This window comes from Chanos chanos, chromosome 9 (genome assembly GCF_902362185.1).
Source record: "Chanos chanos chromosome 9, fChaCha1.1, whole genome shotgun sequence".
In the NCBI taxonomy this organism is placed as follows: domain Eukaryota; kingdom Metazoa; phylum Chordata; class Actinopteri; order Gonorynchiformes; family Chanidae; genus Chanos; species Chanos chanos.
The window spans coordinates 35076984-35089483 of record NC_044503.1 but is presented as its reverse complement, the minus strand read 5'-3'; the positions used below and the strand labels follow the sequence as shown (position 1 = coordinate 35089483).

At 38.4% G+C, this 12500-nt stretch overlaps 2 non-coding genes across 2 annotated transcripts; both read left to right on the top strand.

The window, feature by feature from the left end:
• Positions 1–5217: 5217 nt before the first annotated feature.
• On the top strand, positions 5218–5290 carry trnak-uuu (transfer RNA lysine (anticodon UUU)). The gene has a single exon. It is a non-coding gene; the product is annotated as a tRNA-Lys (tRNA).
• Positions 5291–8907: 3617 nt separating this feature from the next.
• trnak-uuu (transfer RNA lysine (anticodon UUU)) lies at positions 8908–8980 on the top strand. The gene has a single exon. It is a non-coding gene; the product is annotated as a tRNA-Lys (tRNA).
• Positions 8981–12500: the final 3520 nt, after the last annotated feature.

The window sequence follows — 12500 nt, the reverse complement described above, 5'->3', positions numbered from 1 at the left end:
TTGATCGAGGTCATGTGGTTATACTTGTTCCTCTATGAAGTTAAAGGAACAGAACGCACCACGTGCGCAATTGCGAGCCAGGACAGGTATGCGCGCGCACACTGTTTTCTGCGCTTTCTTCTCTTGAGTGCTGTTCGACTCTTGAGAGCATCTGTCTCTAAGCCACATGGCTCGATTTGTCATTCTTCTGCTTTCAGTTTTTCACGCTGGTAAGTCATGTTCATTTTAATGGTCAAATCAATAAATGGATATACAGTTAAAAATACCCTTTAATCTTGGTACTTAACAGGGAGCGTGTAAAATGTTCACAACACAATCCCAACAGTAAAACCTATTTTAAAAATTCATTTAGTCCTCACTTTACATGTGCATAGCTGCTATTTATATTGAATTTATAGAGATTGAGTATAAATTCAGATTATATCCGTTTGTTTGTTTGTTTTTGTTACTCTTTCCACAGACGCAAGCCTCTTAATAATTTCCAAAGCCGGCAGTGATGTCTCCATAAACTGCCCCTGTTCGGTAACAGACGGCTGTCTTGAGGCCTATATGCTGTGGGTTCGATTCTATATGAACGGAACAGTGGGACTCATCAACACAAAATGTGAGAAACCGCCGTGTCGGTTTTCCAGTAAAAGATTAACTGATACTGAAATACAGCTGACGATTTTGCGAGTTGAAGAGCGGGATTCAGGACGTTATTATTGCGGAGAAGAGATGAGTGCATACATTGCCTTTAAGGCCGGGGACACCCTACTGCATGTCGAAGGTCAGTGAAAATAGTAGTCATATTTATGATCTCTTTCTGATACTTTGCAGTCGAAAACAGTGTAGTCCCGGAAGAACGAAACACAGTGACTTGTTTCACTCTAAAAATAACTTTGAATTCCCAGAAAATAATTTGAAGTCGTCGTTAATTAATACGCAGAGCGGTAAAGGATGATCTGTCTGTAAGAACATGTCATTTCAGTGTGTGCTACAGACCTATTAAATCTGAGAAAAATAGAAGCGTTAAGGTAATGTTGATCGCCAGAGGTCAAAAGTGTCGTGCTGTTTCGGTGAACAAGCAAGAAAGAAATTGACGTTGTTTACATTACAATGTCCAGAACAATAGACAGAAATTCATTTAGCTTTTGGTTACAAGCTGTAAAGCAGCTCTCTGGCAAAACAGAGACGTTGAAGATCTTTTAAATATTATCGTTTATTCATTTGCTTAGTTGCGTACTATTCTATATTATTTGTCCTGAGTTGTGCTTTGTTCTATTTTATGTTTTCCTCTCAGTTGTGGAAAACGTGTTTGATTAATGGTGTATCATCAACTTTATCATCAATTTTATTACTGTTCGCCCTTATGCTCAATTGCATTCCATTCTGTGTTCTATATTCTGTTTCAGTTTGTGTTCTATTTCATGCTTTCGTCTCAGTTGTGGGAAACGTGGCTGATTAATTGTCTGTCATTATCTTAAAAGTTTTAAAAAATGCTGTTTTATTTTAGAGGAGGAGGCCTGGACAAATAATAGCGAAGTAGAGCTGTTTTTTGAGCGGTTCAGCGATTCACTTGAGGATCAGCAAACAAAACTGAGACGCTACGACGAGCTTCGCTGTCTAGTGACCGGTCTGAGTGCTCCAGTGGTGAATATATTTTGGAGATCATCTGGTGGAAAGAGCGGAACTGGTCAGATTTTAGAATTATTGGAGACAAACAGTGGGTGAGTGGATAACAGTGAAAATCTGTTCTTTTTTTTAATGAAAACTCATACTGTCCTCTGAAATAGCCGGATGAGCAGGTAGTAGTCACACCAAGAGATGGTGAAAATTTGAATGATATTTTCGCTAGGTATTTGATGAATGTATTAACTTGTCTGGATTAAAATACACTGCTTTTACCGAGATTTCTTCCGCGCTCCAGCCAGTTAATTTTTAATGTATCCTGAAGTTCACATTTTCTGAGGGGCTACAAGGTGTAATTAACTGAGATTAATTATTTGTAGATACGAGAATACAGGGTTATAGGATTAGTGGCACGATTTGTTAGTTTTAGAAAAATAATCACTCCATAATTAAGATTTCCTAAGTTTCTTTCTTTTTTTTCTTTTTTTCCTTTTTTTTTATTTAAGCTCGATTCGTCCTTCTTTATAAGCAGTTATTTCAGACCTAAAGGCTTTTCTCTATTGGAAACACCTTTCTTCGCCTTTTAGGTCAAAACCCTCTGTCAAAGGCCTCAGTCTCTGCCTCGCGTTCTTTCGATCTATCGAACGTATGTCTTCGCCAACTTGTTAACCAACGGCCCATTCAGCCTACGGAACGATTATAGCCTACGACCTCTTTACCTTCAAGTTGTCATTTCACATGTCTGTGTATGCCTGTTTACTGTGCATAGAACCTTAAACTGTTTAGGATATCGGACTTCTTAAACTACAGATCAGCACGTGCATCCTGCTTCTCAGATTTTCTCCAACACCGTCACAACCAGAACAGCAGACTGATTATCTACTAAAATTGACGGGCGTGTGTGTGTGTTGTGTACAGCTGACGTTGTATGCCAGTTTTTATGAATATAAAATGATTGTCTTGTTTTAAACAGGTTCCAAGCGATGAGTCAGTTTCACATTCCAGTTCCCTCAAGTGATCAGTCATACTACACTAACTGGGACCATGATCAGAACTCACTTATCTACAACTCCCACAATGCTCTCCAGCATGAGTACAGTGATACAGACCTGGAGGAGGAGGAATGGTGGTGTGAGTTTCATGCTGGAGACAAAGTTTACAGAAGCAACACGTTCTTATTGAACAAGAGAAATGGAGAGGAATCAGGTAAAGAGTGCACACATACACACACACACACACACACACACACAAGCAAACAAATGAACACAAATAATTACTTCTTCATGTGCATGAGAACAGAGTTGCATGAGGACATTATTTGGCTTCAATCAGCTCTGTATTTACTGTAGGTTCAGAGTGGTGTGCTGTTCTGTTCTATGCAGCCATAGCACTCAGTACAGTGTGTGTGATTCTCCTCCTTATACTCATCTCTCATTGGCTGTGTCACCTACGCACAGGTGAGTTACTCCTGAGAAGAATATATATATATATATATATATATATTATATAAAATATTACACAGAATGAGTCAAATGAACATCTTTGAAAGATGAATATACAGATGAATCTCTTAAAAAAAACATAAAAAAACTATTAATCTGCAAATAAAATTAAATGAATATTGAAAAATTGAATTAATAGAAAAATTAACATATTGAACAGAGTAATTGTATGTTTCAGGGTCACAGTTTCAGGCAGAGGTCCAGGTATGCTTTTCCACACTAATAACCAGACACTGATTATTTGTGTGTACATTTAATTTGTGAGTGTGAGTGTGTGTGTGTGTGTGTGTGTGTGTGTGTTTAAGAGAATGTATATGTAGCAACCGGCTTTTTTCTTTTTTTTTTCATTTCATAGGACAATGTGTGGACAGAGGTCACATACACAGACCTTCATTTCAAACAGTCATCAAAATCAAAGTCTGGTAGACGACACCAACATGTCAAATCACAGGAAGACGCCTCACTTTACAGTCAGGTTAAATGTGAGTAACTGCTGTGTTTCACATAAGAGAGAGAGAGACAACAATGATGTGAATCTTACGAACAGTGACTGTGTTTTTCAGGTTCAGGACCATCAGCAGTCAATGGTTCACCCTTAACAGATACACAGGTAAGAATCATACACCATGAAAACAATCTCTGATTTAAGTGTGTGGGAATGAGAGAGAGAGAGAGAGAGAGAGAGAGAGATGATGATGATGATGATGATGATGATGATGATGATGTCAGACAAGTCTAAAGCTCCTGGGTTCACCATACACATAGAATGAAATATAAAAACTGATGTACGAGGGATAAAATCAAAAAGTAATACAAAACTCAGATATTCAAAAAATATTTCACATGTTCTTAGAAATGTAACCAATAATCCAAGCAAGAGATGGCTTTCATACAGTTTGGACAAAAAATAAAATATTTATGGACTGTACAAGGAGAGCCAGCGAGGGAACGGTGCTGTTTCTTTGTCTTTTTTCGTTCATAGGAAGATGAGCAGACACGGGTGACGTACACTCACCTCAAATTCAAACAACCATCAAAGTCGAAGTCTGGTGGACGACACAGAGAGAGACGCGTCAACAGACAGGAAGAGACCTCGCTTTACAGTCAAGTGAAAACTGAATAGCTTTATTGTAGTTATAAACATGATCCAGAAATGAAACTGGAAAAATGCTCCATTAGAAGGGGAAATATTGTTCAGGTTGAATTGTATTATTTGTGAGAAAAAATCTCATTAAATCTATTTAATCTAAATGTATCTTGATGTGCGATTCAAATCTGCATAACAGGAGTTACTTGAAATGATCAACATGTCCTAACGATGTCCTAATAAGTGTGTTTCGTCGTCTATGCTTACACAACGAAACTGAATTTAGCTACAACTCACAGAAATGGGATTAAAATATTTTTAACCGTCTCCTGTTAAATTTTAACCTTATGTGTTGCTCTCAGCTCCCTGAAGTTTACGAATGACCAAGCTTATAAACTGAAAATTTGATTTGGTGATCAGTTGGATCGCAACAAATGCTTACAATACTTAATTATATTTTGTTTAACAGCAGGTAAGAGTCACAGGAATGAAGCGTTGTTAAGTTTCTCATTAAGAATGCAGATAATACATCACGCGATGAAGTTGTCTTGGTACTTTAAGGCACTTTATTTACAGCTGCACCTGAATTCAAATTTGCATTTGGTCACACAATGAACAAAATGAGCTGGTCAGCGTCTTCATAATGAGTTGGATGCGCTGAATTAGTTATCTCTGTTCAGTGCTGTATGGCGCTTTGAGGAAAAATGAGAAAATGGGAAATATACAGGCCGAGATTAAATCGATGGGCATTTAGCTTCCCTCTCTCTTTCGTTTTTGGAAAAGCTGGACGACAGGTCACCCTCCACAGCCAAATCACTCGACCCTCACACTGTTACCTCTAGAGCTCCTCAAGTAGAAGTGAATTATTTTTTTAACCAGTATTCCATCAAACTGAACCGTTATGAAGTCAGTTTGTGGCCTGTCCCTGACCTGTTGGTTGTTGCAGGCACGAGGTGCGCGTACCTTCTTTTCACTGGTTACTGGATCGATTGTATGATTTACATGCAACAAGTCGGAGCCCGGATAGCTCAGTCGGTAGAGCATCAGACTTTTAATCTGAGGGTCCAGGGTTCAAGTCCCTGTGCGGGCGAATGTTCTATTTGATTTGTGAAATAGATGCTTCTCGGAGTTCATTTGAAGAAACGAGAAACTGTGTTACCTGGCCGTTATGTAATGGATGGCATGGATTTTCAGCTAACTGTTGGAAACTGGCTAGGTACATATATCGAGACGTAAGTAACCTATTTGTCAAGATCGCCATCAGAAAGTGCCGAGAGGTACCACAGCAAACTTGCACTGAGCTGACGCGTGCACTGATTGGGTCATTGGAGAAATATTACAAATGCATTATTGAGTCAATGCTGCCGCCTAGCGCGAGACGTGGCGCCCAGTTCTGCACGTGCACAGAGTTCAGTTCAGATTGAATCACTAAAAATGACAGAACTTCAATTAAGTAAAAAATATTGTCACTGCCCTGAATGACAACTAGTGATCAGAAAAAAACAACGCGTCATAAAATTGCTTTCTTATTCATAGAATCAGTGAACCCTACGTCGTAATGAAGAGCAATCAGGCTCTGTTTTGCTAGGAGAATGAAGCCATAGGGCTCTTCTGTTAGGAGATTTACTACTTACTACTTAAACTAACTCTGAGTTTTCTCTTAAACCGCTTTATGGGATATCCTCCTACTGGTTTAACCTGCACATATCAAAGGCGGACGCTAGAATGAGCAGTAGTTCCTTAATGCTCTGTCCATGGTGCTGAAATGAAGACTTTAGCTAGGACATCACGAAGAGCATATAAATGGCAGTATTGAATCACTCAGGAAAGTCGTTCATTTCGAATATTTATAATGACACGTTTTGCAAGGATACGTGCTTAGTGCAAAATGATTTTTAAATTGATTTCAGAACTTCTCAGAGCCCATGCTATCAGTCCAAAATACTAGGGTTATTATTTCCATCGTGACCCATATGTGTTTTTTGTTTATTGTTTATAGGATCCCAGTCAGCCAAGCTGTACAGCCTCGCTATTCTCCCTGGGGTCTGAAATGTAAAAAATTGTAATAAGTTGAAAATACCTTATGTAGCAGGATGCATCTATGTCAAATGCAGTCCAAACCAAAACAAACCAAAACAAATCAAAACAAAACAAGCACGCAAAATGAATACTTCGAATAAAAAGGGTAATAATAGTAAAAATAATAACAATAAAAATAATAATAATAATAATATTATTAATAATAATAATGACAAAAATAATAGTAAACATTAAGTCATTGCGAAACTAAAACAAAAACACTAAAACAAAACAAGTTAAAAGAAAAGCTACAAATGCACCCACTGACAAGGACTGATATAATAGCAGTGATTAGATATATAACTGACCCAGGTAATTCTATACTTGTTTTTTAAAAGTAGGTTTAATGCTTATTTTTGTAAAAAAAAAAAAAATAGCATATCTTCAACTTTAAGCCAATATAAACGTGAATGCACACAGTTGACGTTTGTTCTACCTGAACATTTGAGAGCAAGGCGGGTTGCTTTGTTCTGGACCAGCTGAAGCTTTGCCAGATTGGACCATATGATGTTACAGTACTCCATATGAGCTAGAACCAAGGCACCTATAACCTTTTTGGTTAAATAAGGCGTAAGGTATGCACTGCAGTACCCAAGTAAGGCAAGGCCTCTACTCATTGGTTCACAACATTGTCCGTTTGCTTTGACCAGGATCATTTACAGTCTAGGATGACACCAAGCAACTCTGTTTCCTTTACCTGTTCAATTGGTGTTTTGTTTATGGAAAAGTGAAGCGCAGGTTCTTTACATAATGAGTGATTAGAACCAAATGCTATGACTTTTGCTTTTGATATATTAAGGACCAGTTCGTTGTCTTTTACCCATCTCTATATTTTTCCTAACGTATTGTTCAAAGCGTCTGTAAGGTCGGCCGGTGTGCTTGCCGATGTGTAAACTGTAGTGTCATCTGCTTTTATTGCTAACTTGCCGTTGTTCACCACTAGAGGGAGATTGTTAGTTAAGATGGAAACATTAGTGGGCCCAAACAACTTCCTTGTGGTCCACAATACTCTGCTCTTGCACTGTCTAAGAAACTCCCGTTAAAGAAGACTTTCTGAGATCTTTTAGTCAAATAACCTCTGAGCCAGTTAACTGCTGAAGGTTTAAAGCCATAGTTGGAGTGATAAACCCCACCTTTTAACTTGTCTTGGAGTATTCAGGTGCCCTTTACCAACACAAATAGCGTCTGGGACCTACAGATACCGAAAAGCCACCGTGTGAGTAGCTTCACAGAAACATTCAGACAAGCGAAAGAGGGCACGCTGACCCCATCAACGCAGTCCCATGTGCTGATAACTAGAGGGGGTGGTGGCATGAAGACTGGCACTTGGTCAGTGAAGATATTTAACTGTTACTGGACAAATCAAGTTTCAAGTCTCAAGTTTTATTGTCATTTACTAGATAACAATGTGATCATCATTATCAGCAATGAAATTCTTGGGCTCGGGGCCAGCTCAACTTGCAAGTGTAGTAGTTGAATAAAAATAATAATAATGAAAGAACAATAAAGGTAAATACAGGGGTAATATAGGGAGATATATAAGGGAATATGTATGTACATGTGTAATTAATAGAATGTACAGAACCGTAGAAATATAAAAATATAGAGATATAGGAGTAGGAGTGTAAGAGTGTGCAGTGGATGAGCAGTCTTGAGTGGAACAGTCTTAAAGTGCATGGAACAGTTTTAAAGTGCATAAATTGATGTTAACGAGGCAGGAAATGGCCTAGATGCTGTGTTTTCTCGTCCTTTCTGTGAATACCGTAACTTAAACCAATCTCATTCCAGATGTCAAATATCACATATTAATAGAATTAATGTCCAGCCAGTTTTGATTGAAGTCAACAACACAATTAGCTTCCAACCTCTAAAACCCCTCTGGAGGTATATCATTGTGTTTATTTGAATAAATACCTTAAGCAAAACAGAGGTCTGATCCGTCTTCTCATAAACTTCCTGAGACATACAAAATCAACCTCTGTATGACCGCCCCTTCCCCTGTGCCTGACTGTCTTTGTGTCTTTCACTCTCTCTCAGTCTCGACACATTCATACAGTGAGAGAGCGCGAGGGTGAACGAGCAAGTATTCTCCGTTTTCTCATAAAGTAAGATTGCTTGTATTACACATCGCAGCTGTCATCTAACTATTCGCGACATGTCTTTTTTTTTTTTTTTTAATTCTGGTAATGCTCGTAATGGTAATTTGGTAACTAACATCAACTTTGCTGACTGTAGTTATCTCGTCATTATAACCGTCGATAACACATAAAAGTAGGGATTATTCCCGTATTTTGACTGCTTGAAATAAAAGATCATTTGACCATTTGTACATATTTTCTCTGTCTTTCTTTGGATGTAACCAATACTTCTCTATTATGGCAGCTCCTGGTATAGTTAAGCGAGAGGAAACGTGATTCTTCACAGCCTAATTACTCGTTCTTCAAACACGTACACGCATACAAGCATATTTCATGGTATCACTGGCGTGGAGACGAGAAGCTCAAAGACTTGTACTGTTCCAGAGCGTGCTTACCCAAATGGTACCATTATAATGGCAACATATGAAGAGTCTCGACTAACAAATTCCTCATTGATTGATTAAGATGAAAATAGTGCAATTGCGCCAGAGCCCGGATAGCTCAGTCGGTAGAGCATCAGACTTTTAATCTGAGGGTCCAGGGTTCAAGTCCCTGTTCGGGCGGGTGTTCCGTTTAGCTTGTGAAATGGATGCTGCTTAGAGTTTAATTGAAGAAACAAGCAACTGTGTTACCTGGACACCATGTGATGGGTGGCGTGGATTTCTAACTGTAGGAAACTGGGTAAGAGCAGTGACAATTTCGCATGGTTGAATCAGAATACTTTCCTTGTACTGCATGTGCCTGCAAGCACAGTAAAAGCAACCTATCAGTAACCAAATCTGATGATGCTCTAAAATGGCAATGGTCCCTCTTGAATACCAAGTGTCTTTGACAATGTAACAAGAATCATTCTCACTGTATAACACTATCCTATCCTAACTATATGTGTCTGAGGGTCCGGGATTCAAGGGCCTGTTTGGGCAAGTATTTCCTTTTGCTTGGGAAATGGCTGGGTTTGGAGGTTCTTTAAGAAACAAGCAAACGGCAAAAGAGGTACTTGGCTGTGGTCTTATGGTTAGTTGTAGGAAACAAAGGAGACACTGCTGGACCAGTGCAGAGATGGCAATGAGCTGTTTTACTCTAACGTATTCTGTCTCTGTCACTCTCCAACCCTCTGATCATCTAGCATTTCATGGTATACAATCTGAAGACCTCAGTTTGAAAACTAAGGTGTTAGAGCAGACTGGAATGATCCAATCATGGGGGATGGGACAGAGGAAGTTGACAGTTATAGGGAGAGAAACATGGAGAAGAATGTTTCTTTCATTTGATGGTCTGTCTTCACATTGCGCAAAGCAGAGAATACACTCATAATGAAGTGTGAGAGAGAGAGGAGATGTCATCTCATTAGGCGAAAGACACACGTCTTCTGGTATGAGACTGATTGACTCCTTCTTCTGGAGTTTCCATAATATTCTGGAGTTTCCATAATATTCTGGACTCGGAGGTCCTAAGAGAGCAGAAGAAAATGGACAACACCACATAAATGCTCAACATGGAGCCATTACAATTTTCCATCAACATACACCCAGGGGTGAAAAAAGTACAAGCGCTGTTACTAAAAAAAAAGAAAGAAAGAATTTCTACACTCACTTTCTTGCTTTCTTTCTTTCTTTCTTTCTTTCTTTCTTTCTTTCTTTCTTTCTTTCTTTCTTTCTTTCAAGGAGCATACATATACACTTTTAACCATTCTGGTTTCTTCTCATTATTTTGTGTTAACTGGAACATTAAATATAAAACAATGCAAAATTTAGCCAAGTGTTTCTTCTCCTCCGCTATTTAAAGTCTTAAATGAACTTTGTAACACTCACACTGCTTTAACATTCACACCACGTTCTTTTTTTGGCATTCACTGAACACTGTGGTTAGAGGGTAGGGGTGAGGTGAGAGTTTCCAGCCAAACAAAACAGCAGAAAAGTTTCCAACACCCCGTCTAGCTCACCACAGACATGTCTGTTGTTTACTGGTCACATGCATTTGGTGCACATATAAAGACAGATTTTTGCTCCACATTTAGTTCTTTTTCCTATATTTTTACCTTAATGGAATAATTTAAACATAATTTATATGGTAATAGAAAAAAAATTCTCAAAAGTATATGTTTTCATTGTCTTTTCAGTGAATGTTTTGACACCTTCGATTTAAAAAAGTAAAAAAAAGTAAAATAAACTGCTTATGTTGAAATGTTGTTTGTTTGTTTGTTTGTTTGCTTGCTTGTTTCCGCCACCACAAAGCACTCTGTTACCTTTCCTTGTCATATCAATTCATTTGCAATTCTTAAATATTAAGAGTTAAATATTCGTGAGGATTTGCCATACTTTTCAAGGTAATATTTCATGAATGTCATTGTGTTCATTGTTAGGCTGAAAACTGTGGCCTATCGAGATGGAACTCATTTTACATTAAGCAACTGAACAGCAAATGAAATACAAGTAGTGTGTCTTTTTTGTTGTCCTTGTTTCTTTCTTTCTTTCTTTCTTTCTTTTTTTCTTTCTTTTCGAAAAAAAAACGGTAAAAATGTATACCCAAACCTCTTCACACATATATAAAGAAAGAAACGGAGAAATATGGTGGTTTAACAGTTGAGACCACTATTCACGCAAAGAGTAAAAGTTGATTTGTGAGCAGATGAAAGTTGAGGGTCGAAGTTGCTGTCAGTTCATGACATGTGCTGTTGTTTGTGGCTTCTGTTGACTTCGCAGATCAACAGTAAATTTGAATAATGCGGTGAAATCATGTTCCATTCCGATGGAAAAAGACATTACGAACGAAGGGCGCGAAAGCGCACCGGAGCTGGGCAGACGCACGCACACCCAGTACAGTAGTGTAGCAGTGTATTGACCTTAGATGTTCGCATTAGTGAAAACATTTGTGAGAGACATGACTTGGTTTGTCATTCTCATTCTTTCAGCCTTCACCGTGAGTAAGTCGTTTTCATTCAATAACCTCTCACTCTCACTCACTCATTATCTAAGCCGCTTATCCTAATCAGGGATGCAATAACCAGATTTATCAATTTGTTTACATATCTTATTATTTAAATGATTGCGAACTTTTCTTGGTGATAAGGAAAACATTGAATTAATTTAACGTTAAGCCGTTTGCTATGTTTTGAAACTCCTCCAAGTTTTGCCTGCATTCTAATTTACAGTCATTTTCAATCATCTCGAATTTTTTAACACAGTGTTTCTTTCAACACAGTGTTTCAGTGGAAAGAGTGTTGGTTCATAATTGCAGTAACTGAATTAACTTTATTTATATTTATTAGTTTAAATGTATGTCGTTGATTTGCGTGCTTCCCTCTGTAGATGCCAGTCGACTAATCGTTTCTACGCCGGGTAGTGAAGTTTCCATAACTTGCCCTTGCTTTGAAGACAAAGGCTGCTTTGGAGACCATGTGCGATGGATGCGAATAAGTAATAACGGAACAGTACAAATCATGAGCAAAAAGTGTCAGACAACCCATTGTCGGTTTACTAGTAAAAAGCTAAACAATGCCGAAGTCCAGTTGACTGTACAGAAGGTGGAAAAGAGAGACGCGGGGCGTTATTTCTGCGTGCCGAAGATCAGCACTAGCATACAGTTTACGGACGAAGGAAACCCACTGCATATAGGAGGTTAGTCGTCACACCAAATAGTAAATTGATCAGATGAACTTGTAAAAGCTGGGAAACATGGAAAATTTTTTCAAGTCTTAAAGTTGTAACTATTTTACTATTTTGCTTGTTTAATGCTACATGTAGTTTTCAGCATGGGGCCTAATATTAGGCCCCATTAGAGCAGGCATATTTGTCGAATATGCCTATTTAGCAGAACATTAAGCAGTTTTGTATTCTTAATTTAACAGTTACCACATTACATTGTAAATAAAACATAAGGCGACATGTATTGTATTTTCAGACGGGATCACCTGGAGGAATAACAGTGAAATTATATTGTTTACAAAGTCCTTTAGCGATTCACCCGAACAGTCACAGACACTGACCACTGAACTGAGCTGTTTAGTGACGGGTTTGAGTGCGCCAGTAACGGACATAAGTTGGAGATCATCGCTAGGAAGGTCGGAACGGGGACAAAATATTG